The 23,491-nt window shown below is 55.8% G+C and overlaps 1 protein-coding gene across 3 annotated transcripts in view; it reads right to left on the bottom strand.

Annotated features, from left to right (window-relative positions):
* RAI1 (retinoic acid induced 1) overlaps positions 1-22,286 on the bottom strand; it is a 129,298-nt gene extending 107,012 nt beyond the window's left edge. The window contains exon 1 of one of the 3 annotated variants that reach the window (XM_008010538.3): positions 21,889-22,286. The gene's annotated coding sequence lies outside the window, so the exon portion shown is untranslated. Of the gene's footprint in view, positions 1-17,498; positions 18,954-21,888 lie in introns of those variants that run through there. The other 2 variants (XM_008010536.3, XM_073004725.1) reach the window with 2 other exon arrangements.
* Between the last annotated feature and the right edge of the window lie 1,205 nt (positions 22,287-23,491).

Genomic DNA, 23,491 nt, shown 5'->3' with positions numbered 1-23,491 from the left:
CCAGCTCTGCTCTGTGACCTTAACCTCTCTGAGCCTCAGTTTTCACTATGCTTGTTTTGCCCACCAATGGCCCCTGAGCCCCAGAGCAATGATCTAACATCTTTCCAATGCCACAGCTGGGTCCCCACCCCAAAAAGATTATGGGAGAACTCCTGCTCCCGACGCTGCACGAATACACTGCCCTGAGAGAGTCCCTTCCAAAAGTTTTGGGCCTAAGGGCTTGATCAGCAAGCAGTCCTCACCCAGCATGGAAACCCTCACCCATTATATTCCCCAGGTTTTGCTGATGATTCTGACTTGCAGTACAGTCTTCCTGTGTCAGCCTGGCCTCCAAGCAGGGCGGTAGGGGGCGCAGCTGTCCTCCTGACCCTGACCTGGACAGGAAGTTGGATCCTTCCTAGCCTCCTGTGAGCCCACTCCCTGCCTGGAGGCTTTGAGTCTCCAAGTCCCCTTACATCCCCTGTCCAACTCCTGGGGGTGGAGGTGCAGGTTGGGAGGGAGAGTGATGGAGCCTCCCCACTGCTTCTGAGCCCTGCCCATGGCTTACTGCCCCAATCATCCAGTTCACAAGCATTTATTGAGCACTTACTACATGCAAAGTGCAGTGCTAACCACCCTCAGAGAGACGAAGTTGAAAGGCAGGGCCCCACCTCCTCACAGTCTTGCAGAAGCAGCAGATGCATTACTGATGCCCTACAGCTCCGCAGTTACACACACAGGCTTTGAAGTCACACAGCCCTGGGTCTGAGGCTCAATTTTGCCACCTCAGAGATGAGTGACTTTGAGCTCACTCCTCACCCCAACTGGCCTCAGTGTCTGCATCTGCAGAATGAGATATTAAGAGAAGCCACCTCATGGCCCAAGAGTTTCACACATAGCTTGGCAGGGAGGTGCTAAACCCCTGTGAGCCTCATTCCTTGCCTGGACCAGAACAAGGGCAGAACCCCGAGGCATGCCAGTAGGGACCTCCCTCTAGGTTTCCACCACCTCATTAATCAGGGACAACTGTCCACCCAGCTGTGATGCCACCTGACGCCCCTGGCAGCCTGCCCATTCACCTCCATTTTGTCTGCAAGGACATCTGGGGACAAGAATGGGGGAAGGGGCATGGAGTTGGGCAGCAGGCCCCACTGCTATTAGCCCTGATGGGATCACTGCTCATCCCCACTTCCCATACACAGTAGGCTCACAATAATCATCTGAGGCTTGGCCTGGTAGTGAGGAACCCAGCTGAAGATAATAGGCTGCATCCTGGGATGGGTGGTACAAGCTTTCATGCCAACTGAAGGGTCTGAATTTGGTCCTCTTGGCAATAGGGAGGCACTAAAGGTTGCTGGGCAACAGAGGACCCTCTGCCCACCTTTCCAGCCTCATGCCTCCAGACTTTGGAGTGAGCTCAGTTTTTCTGTGGTTGTCCCTTACCCCCTCTCCCCTCATGTTAGCCAGTGTTCTGCCCTAGCCAGGGCTAAACTCCAACTGTTTCCCTACCTGGAATGTTATTCCTGCCAATCAGCTCACACTTATCCTTCCTTCTAGGCTGAGCTTAGAATTCCCAGTTTGAGCTCAAAGACTGTTCTCTGCTTCCTTTAAACTGGTCCTTTTTCCATTAGAGGACAAGTATTCCTTTTGAGAGCTGCCTCCCCCAGACTGGAGTCCTTGGAGGGCAGAGCCCAAGTCTGACTCCCCTCTGTGCTCTCAGCATCGCCTGACACAGGCAAGACCAGGGCTGGGTGGCCTCCCAGTGGGCATTGTGCAATGCTTTAGGCTTTGGTCTCTGAGGCACACAGAGGGAGGAGGGATGGGGCTGGAAAGGGCAGAAAGGAGGGGCTACCAGGCATGGTGATGCACACCTGCAGTCTCAGCTACTTGGGAGGCTGAGGTGGGAGGGTTGTTTGAGCCCAGGGGTTGAGGGCTACAGTAAGCCATGATCGCATCACTGCACTCCAGCCTGGGCAACAGAGCAAGACACTGTCTACAAAGAAAGAAAAAAGAAGGGCTGGGTACACGGGGACATGGAAGAGAGAGGGGAAGGAAAGGGGACCATTTAAAAACTGCATGAGCAGTCTGCCTACTCCCTCTTCCCTGTTTTCCTTCCCTCTGCAAAAAGAGAAGAGTGAGAGGAGGGAATGAGGGAGAGAGGAGGAGTGGCAGGCGCCTATCCCAAGATCACTTGATGGGGTGGGGAGGAGCACAGGGAAGTCCCACAGAGAATACCAGTAGGTCTCAAGGTTTTCCTGAGTTCCCATCAGTCTCACAGCCCCTTGTCTAGGCAGAAGGCTCAGGGCAGCACTGCAGCTCCCACAACCCCAGGGCCATCCCCAGGGAGATGGCAGGGGAATGCAGCGATAAGGCAGTCAGACAGACTGGCCTCAGTGAAATGTCAGTCCGGAGGGAGAACACACCCACACAACCTTCACCACGGGCTAGCCTACCCCTGAACAAAGGGCCCAGACCCATCCCCATCCCCATCCCAGGAGGACAGAAGCTCATCTTGTTGGAGGGGCAGAGGTGGGGTTTCAGGGAGGATGAGAGAGGGAGGAGAGGGATGTTTGTTGCAGGTAGCGGTACCAGCTTCTAAAAACGAACGGGGTAAGGCCGAGATGAGGCAGCTGGGGTCTCTGCGAGGTCACATTCAACCCTCTATGCGCACTACTGGCATGTAGTGTGCAACCACCATTATTATTGTTCGTGCAGAGGAGGGTGGCACTGGGTCAGTGGCAGCAGCAGGTCCCGAAGGGCCTTGAATGCCAAGACCAAGATGGCCGGAGGGACGGCGCGGGGGAGCACGAGGCCGGCGCGGTTGAACTCTGGGACGCGGGCAAGCGGGTCTCCGCCGAGGCAGGGCGATAAATTAATGAAATGAACTCGCCACGCCAGCCTCTCCCGCGCAGGGCCGCGCCCCGAGGACGAGCGGGGCCGGACTACGGCCTCGGCGGAGGAGGCCCAGCCTCGCAGAGGCCCCGCCGCTCTCCTCTTCCCTCCCTTCCCCTCCCTCCCCGCCGGGCGTCGTTTTCCAGGTAATTAAGGCCGTCCCGGCCGGCGCGCAGCTGCTTCCGCGGCCCGCCGCGCCTCCGGCCCGGGCAGGTGCAATTAAACCCGCGCGATCGCAGCCATTAAGCTTTAATGGGGCTTATTAGCATAAGAACGAGAAGACGCTTTGATGGCGGCCACCCCCGCAGGGGCTGCGCGCGAGCGCCGAGGGGCGGCGGGGCGCGGCCGCTGGAGCCCCGAGCCGGGAGCCGCGCCTCTAGCCCGCGGCCCGAGGCCCGCCGGGGCAGTCCCACCTGGGGCCGGGCGACAGGAGGCGGGGCCGCGGGGCCTTACCTAGTCTCTGGGGCTCCAGGCTGCGTCCGAGAGCCGGAGGTTTCACAGGGCCCAGGCCCCAAGAATAGGTCTTTGAAGGGCGAGGGAGGAGGCCCAACCTAGAGATGTGCTTTCCTAAAGCAGCAGCTGAGGAAACTGAGGCCTGGAGGTGCCATGTGACACAGCCCCGGTCTGAGCCTGCAAGTGGTTCATTTATTCAACAACGATAGCAGCCAAGGCTTATGTGAGTTTTAAGGATTTAGCATAAATTCTCTCACTTAATCTCCCCAACAGCCCCAGGAGTAGTGGGTACTTGCACTTGTGATCCCATTTGACACAAGAGGAATCTGAGGCTTGGAGGGGGACACCCGAGTTCCCAAAGCCACAATGAGCTTTGAACCTGGGCAGTCTGGCTCCTGAGGCTGGGCTCATAACTAGGAAGCCACATTAACATGTGTGACATGGCCAGGAGAGGCACGGGGTGGGGTGGGGTGGTGGGGGATGGGACCAGCTGGTGGGCTGGGTGGGCCATCCTACCTGGCAGACAGTAGCCAGCGCCACCAACTGTGGTCGGAGGAAGCAGGGTAGAATAATACAGAAGAAATGTAAACTGGAAATCGGAAATGAAGTCACGCAACGATTACTCACTGGCAATTGATTTGATTCCCCCTCTCCCCCCGCCCCCGACAATGGATGGGCTTTCAAAACAGGTCTGTGGGCAGGACATAGCAGGAGGACCACCACTTTGCCATCTCAGTTCAACATGGAGTGCAATGCGCCCAGCAATTACTAGGTGTTCAGGAAACACTAGTCAAGCAAATGAACGAGTGAATTCATGAATAAATGCTTTTCTCTACAATTCTGGGGGGAAATAGGGGACTAATTCTTCAATTTCATGTCTTCCAGGCTTTCTTCGGTCCAGGAGGTGGCTCTGTGAGAGCAAAAGGGCTCAGAGGAACTGGCAGGTGGGGCCTGAGGCAGCGGTGCTGTGCTTGGCTCCAGGCATCCCCTGGGGCAGTGCCTCCAGCATTCCAAAGTCAAGGATGTTGCCGACAGATGTCTTGAGGGCCCTGGCAGGGAGCGCAAAAAGCACAGAAGAGGAGACACATACTGCCGGAGTTCCCACTCAGAGGTGATGGGAGCCAGAAGGAAGATGCCAGCCCCTAGGAGCTCAGAGAAGGTGGGCAGTTGCCTGAGGCCACACAGCAAGAATCTGGGTCTCCTGATTCCTTCAATCCCTGCTGAGCGTTTACCCAGTGCCTGGATCAGCCCCCAGTCTAGGCACAGGACTCCCTGTCTCCATCAGAGAAGCTCTGCCTGGCCTCTGTCTTGGCTTGTGATCAGCCTGCATTCCCATGCATGAATGCATGACTCAAATCACGTGATTATTTGATTAATATCGTTCTTCCTCTGGCCACACCTCCCTCAAGGGCAGGGATTTTGTGTGTCTATCCAGATCGTGGCTGATCTCAGTGCCTGGCACACAGTAGGCCTCCAAACATAGATGTCGACCAGGTGGAAATATTATTACTACAGAGTCACAGCGCCAAAGAAAACTCCGTGCCTGGGATGAGCTTTCCTACCTCCTCAAGCTCTCGTGCCTGCTCACAGCTGGCTCAGGGGCTGAGAGGGGCCTCAATGACTTCACAGCTGAGCTGGCCTCGGGGGTGCAGGCAGAGGAAGGGCTCAGCTCCCCTTCCTGGCCTGACCCTGAGGCTGGCCCACCCCCTCACCTGCGGTCTGCAAAGGTATCTGCCTCACGGGGGCCCTCAGCAGCCTCATTAGGAAAGTAGTGACAGACACATTCAATACAAAGGGGCGTCGGGGGAGGGGAGGACGGAGGGCTGTTAATAGGGTTGCCTGCCACTTTCCTGACCACTGGACCAGGGCTGGGCCTAGACAGGGGACAGAGACAATGCCCAGAATCCAGAGTTGGGCCCCACAGCGGGGATTTTCCCATCATTCCTTGGTGTTCTTGAGTCCTGGTGGGACTCAACTCGAGTGGCAGGAGACAAACCCCAGCCCAATACTCTAAGCCTGCCATGAGCCACCCAGAAGCCCGTGTGTGAGAGCAGCCACAGGGACCCGGGCGCCTGCCCTCTGTGCAGCAGAAGAGGAAACAAGCCCAGGGAGGGGCAGGGTCACCCCAGAGCAGAGCACTGGAGTAGGAGCCATGCTTTGCATTAGGGCTATGGCCGTGGGTCTGGACCACCTTCATCACCAAATTCCCTCTAGTCTCTGGGCTGCAGGGCAGGAAGGCCCAGTTCTGCTGGAAGACAGTCAGGTGTTGTCAGTGCTCACTCAGGGCCGGATGGAAAAGCAGATGCCCCAGCAACTCAGTCAGTGCACAGTGCCCCACCAATGATGAAAAGTGGGTGAGAGAGAAACCAATGATGAAAAGTGGGTGAGAGAGAACCAGGCCTCACACCACGGGACATGCACACAGAAAGCTACTCGGCCACACACAGAGGTGCCCCCAGCACACAAAGAACGTGTGACCTGCTGTGAATTCTGCCTGGTGTTTGAGTACCCATACCCTCAGCTCATTTCCCCAACTCACACACACACACAACCACATGTTGGTCCCAGTCACAAACACAGACACCTAAGCCACCTGACAGCAACCCCCCACCGTGTACACAAACACAAACTCACTTTTTCACACACACACACACACCCAAGCTCAAGAACACACACAAACCTATCTTGTCACTTGGTTAAATTCCACACCCAGGTAATGTCCAGACCACAAGGGCAAATTCAGATAAATAAATCATGTTCAGCACATCAATCTCGGCCCCAAACAGGCTGCCTCCTGGATACAGGTAAAGTGAAACAGATCTTAAATATTTTATAACTGAATAAACCTGTTAAGAGAATAGAATTTACAGGGCCATTGGCTGCAGGCTGACAATGTCCCTCCCTCATGTTTTCATTTCTGAGAGGACACAGCGGTGACGGCAGGTGGTGGCCAGGCAGGGCATGGAGTGCCCGTGCCACACCCGCTGCCCCTCGGCCAGGGCTGTTATTCCCGAGGAAAGGGGCATTCTGTGATTTTTCCATCCAATAAATCCAGCTGCTGCTCTGAGACAGGGCCCTGCATCCTCTTGTCTCTTCAGTTTGTTTCCCGAAGCCTTGGATGCCTTTTAAATGCCAATCCATCCCTGGCAACTGTGATTTCCCAAGGCCTGTTTCACGCAGGGCTTGGATGTGTTAGAATTGAACTGTTCTGGAATGGGGGAGGAGAGACAGGCCTGGCCGTAAGGATGGGTGGGGGCAAGGGCAGCTCGTAGCTAGGGCTGAGGGGCAGCTGGGCAGAGGGAGGCTGTGCTGGTGCCAGGCCTGCATGCCTCCAGAGAGAGGCTGGAGAAGAGGGGCTGAGGAGCCAAGGGCAACAGAAACCAACTCCTAGGAAGTCAAAGCAGAAGGCGGGTCACATGATCGACAAGGGGCCTCAGGTCTGAGTGTGCCCAGGCAAAGGAGGCCCTGAATGAGGATGAGGCCAAGGTCTGAGACCTCCCTGAAACCTGGCATATCTGGGCCAGAGTAAAGCCCCTTCCTACTGGAACCCAGATCTCAGCATCGGGCCATAAGTCTTGCATGTCCCTGTTCACACTAGGCAGCCTCCTGGGCCCCCAGCAAGCAGGACCCCCTGACCCAAGCTGCATATTATTGTTTAGTGGCAATGGGGAAGGACTCTGGGGGGGGACTACAGGTAGGGAGAAGACAAACTCAGAAAGTGAACAGCCAGTCCAACAAATCACCCCCAGAAATGTCTGCCTCATCTCGGAAGTTCTCCCAAGAACGTGGTTCAGGAGGATCTTAAATAGCATTAAGTGAGAAAAGCGAAATATCAACTGGTATATACAGGAGTAATGATGGCATACCTAAACAGACAAAAAACACAAAGCGAAAAACCCTGTGAACGGGTGGTGGGGGGTTGAGGGAAGACAACTGTGGCTGCCTTTGGAGACTGAGAGTATGGGTGAATTTTTTTTTTAATTTGTCATATTTTCCAAAAGTCTATAATAAGCCTGTCCTCCTTTTATAGTGAGAAAAAAGCTATTAAAACCACCAAGTGCCTTACAAAACCAAATATATAGCATGACTCCATAGATGTATCATAAGTGGTTTATCATACATCTACAGAAAGTTATGTTGACAGTAGTTACATTCTGCTGGTGGGATTATAAAGTACTTTTTACTTTTTTCCTGTATTTTTGGATATTTCTACAACCAATATATCAATAATCTGACAATTTCATTAAGAACAAAATGCTCAGGACTGGGAAGTTCTTTTCAATGGCAACCCTGAGTCTCTTCTGCTGCAACTGTAGCCCATTCTCAGCCTCTTTGTGCATGTGCCCTGGATGAGGAGGGAGAAAGGCACAAGGACAGCCTCTCAACCAGCACACAGCCTCCCTTTGGAGACCCAAAGGCCAACATTCAATTTAGCTGCCTGTTCAGTACAGGTAGGAGGTGACAGAGGGTGCTTCTTAAGAGACTAGGGGAGGCCGGGCATGGTGGCTCACATCTGTAATCCCAGTACTTAGGGAGGCGAAGATGGGAGGATCACTTGAGATCAGGAGTTTGGAACCAGCCTGGCCAACATGGTGAAACCTCGTCTCTACTAAAAATACAAAAAAATTAGCCGTGGTGAGTGCCTGTAATCTCAGCTACTCGTGAGGCTGAGGCAGGAGAATCGCTTGAACTAGGGAAGCAGAGGTTGCAGTGAGCGGAGATTACGACACCGCACTACAGCCTGGGCGACAGAGGGAGACTCTGGCTCAAAAAAAAAAAAAAAAGGAGAGACTAGGGGAAAGAAGGCAGCTGTGGCTGTGGAGTGAGTAACTAGGGACTTAGGGCACGAGAAGGCCGGGTGGGGACAGGGCAGTTTTGGCAGAAGGGCAGGGCTGGGTTGGCAGTAAAGTTCTGGAAGAGGCTGCCCCAGGGCAGGCGGGGTGCCCGAGCTCAGAAGGTAGGAATGTGCCTCCCGGCCAGACAGTCCAACAACTGCCAACTAGGGGAGGCCCGTGCTCCTGGGCTGGAGGGAGGCCGGCCGGGGCTGCAGGGTCCAGGCCTGGACCGTGTGAGGTGTGCATTCCCGGGCCCCTCCTTTCTCCGACCCTAGGGCAAAGGGTAGGTCCTGACTGACCCATGGGCAGTCCTGGAGAAGAGTTCGAGACCCAGACACTGCAGGTGAGGCGCCGCCTGGCCTACACTTTCAATAGCCCCCAAGCGGCAGGAGCGGTAGGAGTCCAGTCTCCCCATTATCCTGGCCCCCGGAAGCGGCTTCCCGAGGACCCTGCCGTGGGGTTGCCAGGCTCGGTGAGCAGAGCCCGTCCCGAGGCTAACACGCACAGGATCTCTTTCATTCTCCCCAAACATCCAGGGAGTGGGAGAGCGAGGCTCAGAGATGTGCGCCGCCTGGCCCGGTGACCCGCAAGCGCCGGCCGCAGCACTGGGACTGCAAGCCCCGGCGTTCCGGGAAAAAGACCCGGGCTCCATCAGGGGGCGGGGCCTCGGCACCCCGCCCCGCCCCGCCCCGCGAAGCATGCCGGGCCAGGCGCTGCTATGGCGACGCGAGCGGCCCGCCCCGCCCCGCCCCCCGCCTGGCCTCTGCGCCCCGAAGCTCCCGGGACCACCCCCCGGCGTCGGCGTCGCGGGCCCCTACCGCGGCCTGTGGGACGCCGCTGCGGAGAAGGCTCCGGCACAGCCAAGATGGTGGGCGCCGCGGGCGGGGAGGGGCGGGACCAGCAGGAAGCGCGGGCATTTGCCCTCTCGCCTCCCCTTCTCGAGGTCGGGGAGAGGAAAGGAAATGGCCTCGGAGGCGAGCGTGGAGCTGCCCGGGCATCTGGCCTGACAGTTCCTACCTATGCCTTTCCTCGAGGCCCGGGCCCTCCCAGCTCCCTGAGAGGTGGGCCAGGTTGGGGGCTGCCTTCGCTGGGATCCAGAATGTGACACACACCCCAGAAAAGATGCCCCTCCCTCCCCACAGAAAGGCCCGTCTTCCTGGCTATGTTCCTCCCCGCACCTCGTGCGTCCCCACCGCGACGAGGAGGGTGCAGTTTGGTTTCTCTGGCTTAGGGGCCTGATGCCAGCCTCTGCCCACCTACACCTCAGGCATCCGTTATTGGGCAGAGAACCCGTTTCCCCTCAGCACGGCTGCCTCCCCGGTCAAAGCCTCCAAAGTGCCCACAGATCTAAGCAGAAGTCTCTGCCCTCCCAGGAGACCCTGAATCCCTTTGATTCTGTGTCCTCCCAGCAGTGACGGGACAAGGGTAGGATGAGAGCAGACACTGACTGGGCCAGGACAGGTGACTCTCCTCCTACGCGAGCGAGTCCTACGTGTGAATGACTGCCCAGATTAGGTGGGCAAACATGCCCAGATCTGTTAAGGAGCGAAGTGGCAGAGCTGGGACTCCGCCAGGCTGTGACTCCAGATGCCTGTCCACACGGAGTAGCACTCCCTACTTCCCGGCCGCCCAGCCCGGGCTGGTCCAGCCGCCGATCTCCGGCCCAAAGCAATGGCCTGGTCTCCCGTTCCTTCCTCTCCCTTCCCCCTACCACAGGCCTGGCTTCCCTTCTGAGCCGCCAATCTGCAGCCACACAAAGCCCTGTTTGTTTGCTTTCTCTGCTGCTCCCCCTGGATCCGATGTCTTTCTCAGCTACCTGCCGCCTGGCTTCCTCTCCAAGCTGCCTGCCCAGCCAGCTGAAGGGAAGGAGGGGCGGCCATTGCAGCAAGCCCCGCCTCATGGCAACCCCATCACTCCTTGAATCCACCTCCCCGGTGCAAGGGGCTCCTAGCCTGGGTGACCTGACCATCGACAATGGCTTTGGAGCCCCCAAGCAGCATCTTAGAATGTAGGGTGCCAGTTGGGTGGAGCAGGAAAGATGCCTGGGGCAGGGGGAGGGGAACTGGAGAGGCCCAGCCAGCCTCCCCTCTCCTTTTGTGAGCAAGCTTGTTTTGTTTGTCAATCAGGAAGGCTGCCCCTGCCTTCCCAGCAACCCACTGGCTGCCAGGAGATAAGGATATGAATGGGACCAGGAGGGCCTGATCAGAGGAGGTGGAGGAATGATGCCCTTGTTTCATGGCCCTCACCCATCCTCACTCTTTCTGGGGACTCCCAGGTACCCCAGGTGCTGTGATGACAGCTTACCGGCTGCATGGGGGCATCACATGGTGGATGCCCTCAGTGCCCACCCTGGGCAGACGCCTCTGCATGGCAGGCACCCCAGAGTGTGCAGATGTGCGCACCCACGGCAGCATCGGAAAGCCCTACACAGCCTGAGCAAAAACGGGGCTTTCACAGGCAGAGAAAAATAAATACCTGCATTCCACACCACCTTTTCTACCTGCAGAGCAGTCTGCCCTCTCTCCCCTTTCAAATAAAGAAACCCAACACTGATAGGCACAGAGATATTGCAATCTTGCCTGGCTCCCTCTACCCAGGACTCTTTTATTGCACCCTGCCAAGTTGGGTGGCCCAGGGACCTCCTCCTTCCCCTTTCATCCCCTTCTATGCTGAGTTTAACCCTTACAGCAACTCCAGGATAAAGGCATGATTATGCCCACTTGATAGATGAGGAAAGAGGAGACTCTGAGGGAGAAAGCCATGAAAAGAAAAACTACTCTGGTCAGAAGCCAAGCTCATGGCTGTCTGACTACAAGCCTTCACTTCCCACAAGGTCACAGTATTATTTCATAGCCAGGAATTAGCTCCCGAATGGATGAGTGACTAACATGGGGAAGGGGGTAAGCAGCAGGCAGGGCCTGGCTTTGGAGCCTGCGGATATGATTTCTAATCCTAGCTCTGCCACTTGGTTGCTTTGTGACTTCAGGCAGATCACTTAACCTCTCTGTGCTTCAGTTTCCTTGATAATGGATATAGGGCAGTTAATAAGACTTAGCGAGGACCACCTAATGCCTGGCACAATAGTAGGCACTCAGTGCTGGCTTTTCTCCTGATCCCTTTCAGCATCCAAAGAGACAGATATTCACGTATTACAGGAACCAGGCCTCTCCCACCAATGCCTTCACTCAGTTGGCCCTCCTGTCAGGAACCCCCACCTTCCCAACCCCTGTAACCATTTCTGGCCCTCTCAGGCAGAGGCCAAGGGCTGTCAAGTTCAGCTCCCCAGGCTCCTGTCCTGCCTGGGAGACCAGGTCCTCTCAGTTTAATTAGCCAGGGCAGTGGCCCCAGAGGATAGTGTCACCCCAAGGGAACAAAGCCAGCCCCGTCCACATCCCGCTGGAGTCAAGAAGAGAGCCACTCAATTAAGTCTGATTTGGCAAAACGTCTGTTTTAGTGCTATTTTGGGCCACGGTGGGGATTTTCTGTGCTTGTCTCAAAGGTAACATAAACCAGATTCCTTCCCGCCTCCCCCACCCCTATCTGTGTTTGAAATGAAAATATTGTTTTTCCTCTGCTCTCTCTCTTTTTTCCTGCTTCTCTTTCCCACCTATCAGAAGGCTGCAAACAACAGAAAAGGACAAGGCTGGGCCCCAGGCTGGAGGGTAGCACCTGGGGCTAGGGTGCTCCCACCGCCCACGTGGCCCTGCTCGATCCCCCAGAGAACAACATGCTGAGGGTTGGAGTTCCCTCAAACCAGACTAAAGGGTTTAGTCCTCTCCTTTGCCTTCTCCCCACCTCTGGAAGCCACTTCCTGGGTCCCCCGAGGCCAGCTCTTTTTCTGACTTCTCCCCAGGCACACGCCAGGTACCTGGTGGCCTCCTCACCCACAATACACCCTTGCATTTTCTGCCTCTGAGCCTTTGCCTGGGCTGTGCCCTCGGCTGGAAATACCTCCCCAAAGGCCCTCCCTTGAGGGAGTGGAAAGGCCCACATCCCTCTTTCCTCCTGCTACCTTTTCCTTCATAGCTCACATTACAAATAAATCCATACCTAGGCAATCATTTCTTAATGTCTGCTCACCTACCATGTTCTATGCTTCAAACGGACAGGGGCTCCATCTGCTTGGCCACTGCTGCTTCTCAAGGCAGGGATCTCATCTCAACCCTCAGCACACAGACATCAGGGGCCAGCTGATGGTGTGGTTCCAGGGGCTGCTGTGTGCAGTCGGATGTTTAGCAGCATCCCTGGCCTTTACCCACTAGATGCCAGCAGCACCTCCCTAGCTGAAACCACCAAAAATGTCTCCTGACATGGCCCAGTGTCCCCTGAGACACAAGATCACCCCCAAATGAGACCCACTGCTCCACAACCTGGCACAAAGCCCCCTTGAATGAATACACGACTTTACCCTTCTAACAGAACATGTGATTTTATTTTACCTCTTATCATAATCATGTAGAAATTCTACTTTTCCTATCAGAACAGAAGCTTCCAGAAGACAGGCCCATGTGACCTCCGCTGTGTATCAATGCTGTTTGCCCCTAGCTGTTTGCTGAAAGAATCACTATCAAAGCACCAGAGAGCAGCAGACTGAAAGCCAGCTCTGGTTCCCCAGCCCTGCCCATCCCAAGCCAGAATGCTGGGTGGCTTTGCTACAGGAGTTAAGCTTCTCTGGGCCTCCCGTCTCTCCAGCTGCTGTAACAATTTTTTGTCCACTTGGGCTGGTGGGAGGTTTACAACTTCACATCTCTATGAAGCTGTAGCTCCTAAGAAATCTTTCAGGTGGTTTTTACTTTACATCGTCTGAGAATTCTGATGATCACTAATAGGCACAGTATTTACTAAGCACACTATTCTGTGCCCAGGACTGGCTAAGTGCTTTAGAGGCCCTATCTCATTTGATCCTCTTAACAACAAAACTATGAAATAGGTACTGTTACTTTCCCTTTTTGATGAAGGAGGAAATGGGCTCAGGGAGCTTGAGGGACCTGCCTAAGGTCCACACAGAGGCAGGCAGTCCTGCTGCCTCCAGCTGGTGAGGAGTACTCAATTAGGAAACACTTTTTGCTTTCATACTTGAAACTGAAATTCCTTTTTTTTTTTTTTTTTGAGACAAGGTCTCACTCTGTCGCCCAGGCTGGAGTACAGTGGTACGATCACCTTGGCTCACTGCCACCTCTGCCTCCCAGGTTCAGGCAATTCTGATGCCTCAGCCTCCTGAGTAGCTGGGATTACAGGCCCACCACCACACCCAGCTATCTTTTTGTATTTTTAGTAGAGACAGGGTTTCACCATGTTTGGCCAAGCTGGTCTCGAACTCCTGGACTCAGGTGATCCACCCGCTTTGGCCTCCCAAAGTGCTGGGATTACAGGAGTGAGCCATGGCGCCTGGCCTGGACTGAAATTCCTTCTAAAATCAAGGACACCTGGTGCCAGACAGAGGCGGACTTTCCCAGGTGAATAAGGCCTCACAGGACTTCCCCAGCATCAGGCCCCAGCAGCCAAGCAGAGAAGCAGCTCTAGATTGCTATAGAAGGGTCTGATTCAAGGAGTTGGGGAGCTTTGGCACCCCTTTCTGGATGCCAACCCTCACAGAGAAGCCTGGCCAGGGTGACATCCTCCAGCACCAAGCTGGTCCATGAGATCCTTCAGGGCAGGAATAAAAGCAACAATGGAGGAAAGGCCATGCTCTGGCACTTTCTATGTACCTGATGCTGGACTTGAACAAATAACCACCCTATGAGGTAGATTCTATCAATTCCAACATTTTACAGATGATGGAGCCAAGTAAAGGAGATAAATAACTTGGCTAACTTCACAAGTGGTAGACCCTGGATCTGAACCCAGGCAAAGTCCAAAATACGTATGCATATCCACTATGCTGCATTAGAGCTGCATCTCATTCATGGCTGCTTTCTCAGTATCCTGGTGTTCCACACATGATTTACAAATGAATGAATGACTGAATGAATGAATGAGAGTTTGTGGTTATACTGCTACTGAAGTCACAAGTTGCTGGATGCTTTCCTGGGGTCCACCTACACCACTGGAGCAAAGTCCCTTTACATACAGAAACTCTCGCCAGAAAACTATTAATTCTCACCTGCCCCATGTGTAAAAAGACCCACTCAATCCATCTGCCTTGACCTGGCTAGAAAAGAAACAAGCACCAAACTCCTCATTTTGGCCAATTATATTACAGGTAAGGTTTAGATGTGACCTGGCATGAATGGAAAAAGAATAATAATTGGCCGGACGTGGTAGCTCATGCCTGTAATCCCAGCACTTTGGGAGGCCGAGGCGGGTGAATCACCTGAGGTCAGGAGTTCGAGACCAGCCTGGCCAACATGGTGAAACCCCGTCTCTACTAAAAATAAAAAAAAATTAGCCAGGCATGGTGGTGCGTGCCTGTAATCCCAGCTACTACGGAGGTTGAGGCAGGAGACTTGCTTGAACTCAGGAAGCAGAGGTTGCAGTGAGCCGAGGTTGAGCCACTGCACTCCAGTCTGGGCAACAGAGCAAGACTCCAGCTCAAAATAATAATAACAACAACAACAGCGATCTCTTCTACATACAAAGCACTTTAGCAATGAAAATAACTGCCCAAGGCAGGGTGTGGTGGCTCACACCTGTAATTCTAGCACTTTGGGAGGCCGAGGCAGGCAGATCATGAAGTCAGGAGTTTGAGACCGGCCTGGCCAACATGGTGAAACCCCGTCTCTACTAAAAATACAAAAATTAACCGGGCATGGTGGCAGATGCCTGTAGTCCCAGCTTGTGAGGCTGAGGCAGGAGAATCAATCACTTGAACCCGGGAGGCGGAGGTTGCAGTGAGCTGAGATCACACCACTGAACTCCAGCCTGGGTGACAGAGCGAGATTCCATCTCAAAAAACGAACAAACAAAACAAAAAACAACTGCCTAACAGTCCAGCAGTGATGGCCCAGCTGAGGAACTGTGCACCAGCAACCAGGAGGAGCTTGTTACTATCCCCATTTTATTTATTATTATTATTATTATTTTTTGAGACTGAATCTTGCTCTGTCACCCAGGCTGGAGTGCAGTAGCACAATCTTGGCTCACTGCAATTTCCACCCCCTGTGTTCAAATCATCCTCTTGCCTCAGCCTCCCAAGTAGCTGGGATTACAGGCAGGTGACACTACGCCCGACTAATTTTTGTATTTTTAGTAGAGATGGGTTTTACCATGTTGGCCAGGCTGGTCTCGAACTCCTGACCTCAAGTGATCCACCCGTCTCTGCCTCCCAAACTGCTGGGATTATAGACATGAGCCACCACGCCCTGCCTATTACCCCCATTTTAAAGGGGAGGGAAATGGAGCCTGACAGTGAGCAGCTGGTACCTGGATTTGAACCCAGGCTAGTGTGACCCCAAAGCCTGTGTTTATGGCCCTAAGCTATAGGACCTCCTTGCTTTCCAGATCACAAAACACAGCAACACTCACTTTTTTTTTTTTTTTTTTTTTTTGAGACAGAGTCTCCTTCACCCAGGCTGGAGTGCAGTGGTGCTATCTTGGCTCACTGCAATCTCCGCCTCCTGGGTTCAAGTGATTCTTGTGCCTCAGCCTCCCAAGTAGCTGGAATTACAGGCATGGGCCACCACACCTGGCTAATTTTTGTGTTTTTAGTAGAGATGGGGTTTTGCCATGTTGGCCAGGCTAGTCTCAAACTCCTGACCTCAACTGATCTGCCTGCCTTGGCCTCCCAAAGGGTTGGGATTACAAGTGTGAGCCACGGTGCCCGCAGCTCACCTTTAATGCTTACAACAAAGCCCGTTCACATTTTTGACAGAAGAGGAAACTAACCCTCACAGAGGGAAAGTGACTTGCCCAAGGGATGCTTCAGTTAAAACTCAAATGCTTTTCCTGATTCTGAATCCAGTGCTTTCCCCTACCCTGACCCTACCTCTCCTTCCAGATGAGCAGTCTCCAAGAAGGGAACTCTAGGAGGCGAACCCAAGCTCCACTGGATTCTGCATGTTCTCCCTTAAGCCCCCTGACCATGGGCCTGTAGACGCTCTGAGCATGCCCGCTGCCCCTGTTCTATCAGCTGTCTCCACGGGGTCCCTGGTTTCTCACGCCCAAGGAGTGGGTGACTTGGGTCCACAGACCATCAGTCCAAGAGCAGTCCACCCTCCCCCCATTTATAGATGAGACTGAGGCCAGAGAGGAAAGGAAGATTCCCCAGCAGTCCTGGCTCCCCACCATAGTGCCTAATGGGTTCCCTGCCCCCAACCCCATGCTCGCCTGCTCCACCCTTCCCTCCTGCCTCTGCACAGCATCCTGGGCACCTTCTTTCCCCAAGCCTGATCACTTTGTGCAGAAAGTGGATGCTCAATTAGCTGGGCGTGGTGGCAGGTGCCTGTAATCTCAGCTACTCGGGAGGCTAAGCCAGAGAATTGCTTGAACCTGGGAGGCGGAGTCTGCAGTAAACTGAGATTGTGCCACTGCACTCCAGCCTGGACAACACAGCGAGACTCCATCTCAAACAAAAAACAAACAAAAAAAACCGGATGCTCATCGTCCATCTGGCCCCTAGACTTCAAGGGCCTCAAAGCCTGGACCACAAGCTTGCTCCTGTCTGGGGCCGTGCCAGCATGGAGCCGAGCAAGAGAACACTTCGGGTTGTCTGCTGGACAGACAAGGAAGGCATGGCTGACGATGGTGGGAGCCGATGCGCCTGGCTGCTTTCCTTCCTGGCCCTAAGCACACTCTTCATACTCTCCAGCAACAGCAGCAGCGGGAACTTCCCCCTCACTCCTTGTCATCCCCCCAGTTCCATCTCTCCCTGTCCCTGCTCACCACTCCCCAGATCCCCCACCCCCACTCCACCTCTCTGCCCTCATGTTTTTCTCTTCCCCATCTCTCCCTTCCCCGGCTCTGTCCCCCCACACCACACACACACACACACACACACACACACACTCTCTTCACATGGGTTCAAGAACCAGTGGAGCAAAATCTGTCCTTTGCCAGCCAAGCCCCAGCCTGCAGGCAGCCTCCAGCCCTGCCTCCCACCCTGCCTCCCCCTCCCTGGTGTCACATTCCAATCTCAGATCCCCAGTGACCCACCAGGAACAGGGCACAGCTCTGCCTCAATCACTGGGGAACAGGACGAGCCAGTTTCTCCCAGCCCTCTCAGGAAGCAGCCTGGGGAAGCTGCCCGCCACCCCCCCTGCTCCCCCCAACCCTACCAAGCCCCTCACCCCACTCATCTAAAGTCTGACAGCACAAGATCCACACAGACCTGAGCATGCCCTTGCTAAAGATCAAAGGGGCCCACGGAAGACAATGTCGGGGCTCTCACCCTCTCTACCTCACCTGGCCCTCCTGCCAGGAAGCATTTCTGAGCGTCCTGTGTTCTAGGCCTCGCCCTTGGCGCTGGGCCGGAGAGAGCAAGGAGACGTGCTTTCAGGCCTCGATGCTCCAGCCTCATGGGGAGGACAGACACTGGCAGAACTGCCGATAATTCCGTGATAAACGCTACGCCACGAGTATAGACAAAGGGAGATGACTCATACTGCCTCGGAGGTCAGAGGAGGAGGAGACAGGACGTCTGTTTTGGTCTGGGGCAGCAGGGAGGAAGGTGAAGGGCATCCCAGGTGGAAGGAACAGCCCAGCCCAATGCACAGAGGCAGCGATGCACATGGCTACATCTTAACAAGGAGGTGCTGGCTATGACTGGAGGGGACAGGACTGAATGAGGACAGGGCAGACAGAGGACACCAGAAATGGCCCTGGGCAGCGTGGGAAGAACTACAGATGGGACCTTTATTCAGAAGGCAGCAGGAACCACTGGAGGTTATCTGCTGGGTTTAGAATGATCACTGACAGTGCTGCTGGCCAGCACCTGGGAGGGGACAGGATGGAGGCAGGGAGACCAGTGAGGAGGTCCCAGCAACAGCCCATCCCTCTTCCGCCACCATTCTTTCTGAGCCAAGTCCTCCCCTCTTGGCCACAGCACACAGGCCACATCCCTTCCAGCCTCCAAAGACTTGCTCTGCTCACTGTGTTCCCTCTGCCAGGAATGCCCCTCTCATTCTTACCTCGCCGTGCCTGAAGCACCTGCTCAAAGGCCCCTCCTCCAGGGAGCCCCCAGCTCTGGTCAAGGCCTTGGCTATGAGCTGGGTCCCAATCACCCACTGGGCTGTGACCTTCTTGTGGTCAAGTGCAGGGATGCTTCCTGCTTGGACCCTGACATTAAGCACAGAACTTTGGAAATAGTGGGTCCTTGGAAAATCCCTGTTCCCTTGGGCCCAGCACCCAGGTGCCTCTCCCACAGAGACACTGCTCTGTGCACACCATTGCTGTTGCACCTCCTCCCTCCCTGTGGAGCCACACATTGGATAGGGGAGGAAAAAGACACCCATGCCATGGCCACAGGCAGCTGTTAAAAGCAATGCATTTCAAACATGGGCTGCCATAGAGATAGAATAGCAATAATAATACAATAATGACAGCAACAATCAGCATTTACTGGCATAAGCACTGCTCTAAACTTCATATGGATTAACTCACTGCATCTTCACTTCAGTCCCGTGAGGTCTGTGCTGTTATTCTGATTGTAAAGATGGGGACACTGAGGCACAGAGCGGTAAACGGCCTGTTCAGTATGTGGTGGAGCCAGGAGTCAACCCAGAACTTGCCCTGAAGGACTTCGCCACACAACCAGCCTCTCCAAGACAAACAGAGAAAAAAGGAAGCTGCCGAGTAAGAGCCCATAGTCAGTGTGTCCTCACTTGGGGAAAAAGAAAACTATGCATGGATTGGTATATGTGATACATATATATATATGTGATATATATATATATGTATATATGTAACAAAGTCTGGAAGGACCCGTTCAAACTGTTAACTGGGGTTACCTGCAGGGAGGGTGCCAAGGGAACTTTTACTTTTACTACATATATTTCTGGCTTATTTGCATTTTTCACCCAAGTATCCAAGTGTTACTTGAGTAGTTTAAAATGGCAGGAATTATTAGGGTTGCAATGAACATTTGTTGCATGAATAGATGGCAAATTCATTTCCTAGGCCTGTTTCTTTCAAATTCTGGGTATGACCCATCAGTGGATTGCAAAATTAATTTTGTGGGTAGCAATCAGTAATTTTAAAAAAATCAAATAACACTAGAACAAAAAGTATCACAGACCAGCAGACAGTAAGGGAGTTATTTCAGTAAACTTTTGTTTCAGCTATATACAGTGTGACCTGTGTAGTTACCTACAATGTATTTCTTACTATATGTCACGGGCAAGAGTTTGAAAGCCATTGGTCTAAGCTTGGGAGTCTAAAGAGGAGTAAGGTTGGGTGCAGTGACTCACTCCTGTAATCCCAGCACTTTGGGAGGCCAAAGAGGGAGGATCGCTTGAGCCCAGGACTTCAAGACCAGCCATGGCAAGACCCCTGTCTCTAGGGAAAAAAAAAAAAAAAAAAAAAAATTAAAAATTAGCTAGGTGTGGTATCGGGGGCCTATGATCCCAGCTACTCAGGAGACTGAGGCTGGAGGATCGCTTGAGCCCCGGAGGTTGAGGCTGAAGTGAGCTGTGTTTGTGCCAAGGCACTCCAGCCTGGGCCACACAGCAAGACCCTGCCTCAAAAATAAACAGAGTAAAAAAAATAAACAGAGTAAGACAGGGTCCCTGCCTACAAAAGTACCACAGTCTAGTGGAAGAGAAAGGCAGCTCCAGTACCCCTGAGTTCCCTTTATCTCCACAGAAGCCAGAGGGATGCTAGGTTGGTGGAAAGGTCCTATTTTGCCCACTCCACAGTTGGCTTCTAGGGCCTGGATCTCGCCTTGATACATTCTCCTCCTCTCCAAGTCTTTTGCTTGTGAGAGCTTTTGCCAGAGTTATAGGGCTGAGCCTGCCCTGAGATCAGAATGACTGTGTCCACTTCTATGTCACGCAAAAGGCCACTTCTCCTTGCTCCTACTGGCTTGCCTGTCAAGAGGGGGAGGGGTGGGAAACTAGAAGATTCCTTTCCAGCTTCCAGATCCCGAGGGCCACGTCCCAGGGAAGCCTCTGAAAACCCAGCTGTGTGGTCAGCAGGGAGGGGCCGCCACTCAGTCTGCAGTGAGGGCTGCCCCCCACCTGGGGTGGGCCTGACCCTGAGCAGAACGAGGTTTGTATGGACAACGGAGGGGGGCAGTGGCAGGAAGAGAAGCAGAGCCCCCAGCTCGGGGCTCCCATGACGCTGGCGCCTCCACATCAGAGCTCGCCTAACCCACCCCCGCCTCTCCTCCCAGGGCAGCAGACAACTAAAAAAAGATAAAATAAAAAGAAGTAATTCCCCTGCTCTGACGTCAGCGCGAGGTCTTAACAGCCCGGCAGCGGCATGAAACTGGATTGCAACCAGATGTAATGCCCTTGAATTCTCAACACACTACTGCGTTGGAAAAGACATAAAGGGGAGGCGGGGGGGCAATATTGGTGGGAGGAACCGTGCAGGTCCCGAGTGGGTCCCTGAATCCGGGCCCGCCGAAACCGCGAGCAAGGCGGCGCGGGAGAGAGTGCGGCGCACGGAGCAGCGCCCGGCCGGCTCCGCCATTCAGGCGCGCGGCCTCCCCTCCCCCAGCCCCCACCGGCGCATTGTTACACTCGCTCCCATCCATTCAGAGCCCAAGGCCCGCCGCGCCCCCGCCAGCCCGGGCTCCGCGCAGGAGGGCACCGCTGCAGCCCGCACTCCGGCCCCTGCGTGGACTGGATAACGACCAAGAGTCCCAAGAAGGAAAACTGCTCGCCGGGAAAACGGGCGCCCCAGGAAGCTGTGGCCGCGACGGCCTAGGGCCTGGCTGGTGTTTCGCTTCCCCTCTGCCCCACCACGGAGGCCCCTGGAGCGACCAGGCTCCAAATGTCACCCTCGCGTCCTGCCACCCCCTGTCCCCGCCGCACTCGGTCCCTATGTCCTCCTCCCGGGTTCCCTGCCTTCAAGGCGCGGGAGGGGGGGGGCCGACCTCGAAAAGAGCGGCCGGGCGGCGGGCTGCGCCGCTGTCTGTGGGGTGCCAGGCTCGCGTGTCCGGGGCCCCCGCCCGTGACGTCATCCCCGAAGGGCCCGTGCGTCCCGGGCCGGGCCGCTACAGAGCTCCCCAAGTCGCGGGGGCCGCTTCCTGCCCGGCCTCGGGGCCTGCGCACAGGCCCCGGCGCCGCTGCCCGGGTGGGGACACCGCAGAGAGCCCGCGCACCCCATCTCGCCACGCACGGCCTTCGCCGCCCCTGCGGGCCCTGACTCCTACGCGACGGCCACGCCGGGCCCCGGTCACGCATGGGGAAGTCAGCTCCCCGCCCCCCACCTCGGACGCACTCACAAAGCTCCCCTCCGCCCCCGGCGCCGCGCGAATGTTCCCCACGTCGCCACCCCACGCTCCGCAAACGCTCCGCGCCTCGGCGCACGCAGAACCCTTGCCACACTCGCCCCTCGCGCCATGCCCCAACCCGACCTCAGCCGGCCGCACATCCACCAGAAGACCCTCAGCCGCGGCGCAGGGCGCCCCCACCCTGCAGCTCCCCAGACGTCCATCCGGTGACCTCGCGCACCCCCCACACCACACAAAGCAAGGACCCCGCGGACCCCACATCTCCACCCAGCGCGCGCTCTCGGTCCCCGAACCCGCCTCGGCTCCTCACCCGGCCCAGGATCCCAACGCCTCGCGCCGCCCCAGCCCCGGGGCAGCGTCCACTGAGCCCCCCGCGCCCCGGCGCTCCCTGCTCACCTCGGCGCCCGCGCTCACTCGGGGGCCCTGGGTCTGGCGCTGCGACTTCGCGGCCCGGAGGCCTGGGTGGCCATGGGGGTCTGGGCGCGGCGGCCCGGCCGGCCCGCGGCCAGGCAGGAAGGAGGGTGGGCCGCGGCGCCCCCTCCTCGCGCCGGCGCTCGGGCCGCGGGCTGGGCGGCCTGCTCGGCTCGCCTCTCGCCTTCGCCGCACTCGCTCTCCCACTAGTCTCTCGGAGCCCAGCCGCGGGCGGGGGCGGCGCCCGGGGGCGCGGGGAGCGGGCGGCGCGGGGACCTGGCCCTGGCCGCGCACCCGGCCGGGCCTGCCTGGTGTCCGCGGGTGCCGCGGGGAAATGCGATCCCCTCCGCACAGGAAGAGCGGACGGACGGGCGGGCGGACGGGCGGGCGGGCGACGCGCGGGGGGAGAAGGAGAGCGAGAGCGCGAGGAAAAAAGTTCCCGGGCGGCCTGGCTGCGCTCGCTCGCGGCCCCGGGCGCCAGGTGGGCCGTGCGCGCCCCGACAGCACCCCCTGGCGGTCCGCGCGCCCCACTGCGCGGCCCCCGCCCGCCCTCCCGCCGGCCTGCGGGAGGGGCCCTCTGCGGTGGGATCCCGGTGAGGCCCGGGAGGACTCTAGAGCCCTGCGTTCTGGAGCTTCCAGCGTCAGGCCAGGCCCCCACCCTCACTCCTTTAACCCTCACCTGTGCCCACTTCTTTACAGTTTGAGAAATATTTTCGATTTCAAAACTCTATTGGTTTCATGTAAACTTCATTTACTGGGCACCTGGCACCTTGCTGAGTCTTGAGGAATGAGCAGAGACAATGCGGTCCCTGCTGTCATGGAGCTGGCATCCTGGTGGGAAGAGACAGACAGCAAACAAATGCTTAGATACATGACGAAGATAATTTTAGAGCAGTAAGTGCTAGGAAGAAAATTAGCAGGTGAAGTGACAGCTAGGGCTCCTTGACTGGTGGTGAGAGAAGGAGGCCTGTCTGTGCAAAGATCTAAATAACAGGAGGCACCGCCATGGGTAAAGTCTGGGAAGAGCATTTTTTTTTCTTTTAAAGGCAGGGTCTTGCTGTGTTGCCCAGCCCGAACTTGAATTCCTGGCCTCAAACAGTCCTGCCACCTCAGTCTTCTGAGTAGCTGGGACTACAGGAGCCTGTCATGCTGGGAAGAGCATCCTTGGCAGAGAGAACATCAAGTGCAAAGGTCCTGAGGCAGGAGAGAACTTGGTGAGTAAGTGGAATTGTGAGGAGGCCGTGAGCAAGGGAACAAGTAATGGGCACACTGAAGTCACAGCCATAACAGGAGGGCCAGAGCCTGTAGGGCTGCAGAGGGCCCAGTGAGGTGCAAGGAAGGTAGCCACTGGCAGACTTTAAACAGAGGCACGTTGAATGAATGAGTGAAACTTAAGTTATAGACCTCTGAGCAGTTTCACGCCTAGGTCTCTACTTGCCGTAGCTCAGGTGGGAGCTCACTGCCACCTGCTTGGGAAGGCTCCCAGCGCCACCCAGCCTCTAGGGTCTGTGGGACATGACCCTATTAACAGCCCCATCGAAGCCTCCCTTGTTTGTCGTTTGGTTGGGCAGAGGGGAGCTGGTCAAGG

This window comes from Chlorocebus sabaeus, chromosome 16, assembly GCF_047675955.1.
Source record: "Chlorocebus sabaeus isolate Y175 chromosome 16, mChlSab1.0.hap1, whole genome shotgun sequence".
In the NCBI taxonomy this organism is placed as follows: Eukaryota; Metazoa; Chordata; class Mammalia; order Primates; family Cercopithecidae; genus Chlorocebus; species Chlorocebus sabaeus.
Note: the sequence above shows the minus strand (reverse complement) of the source record. Positions and strands in the feature narration are given on the sequence as shown.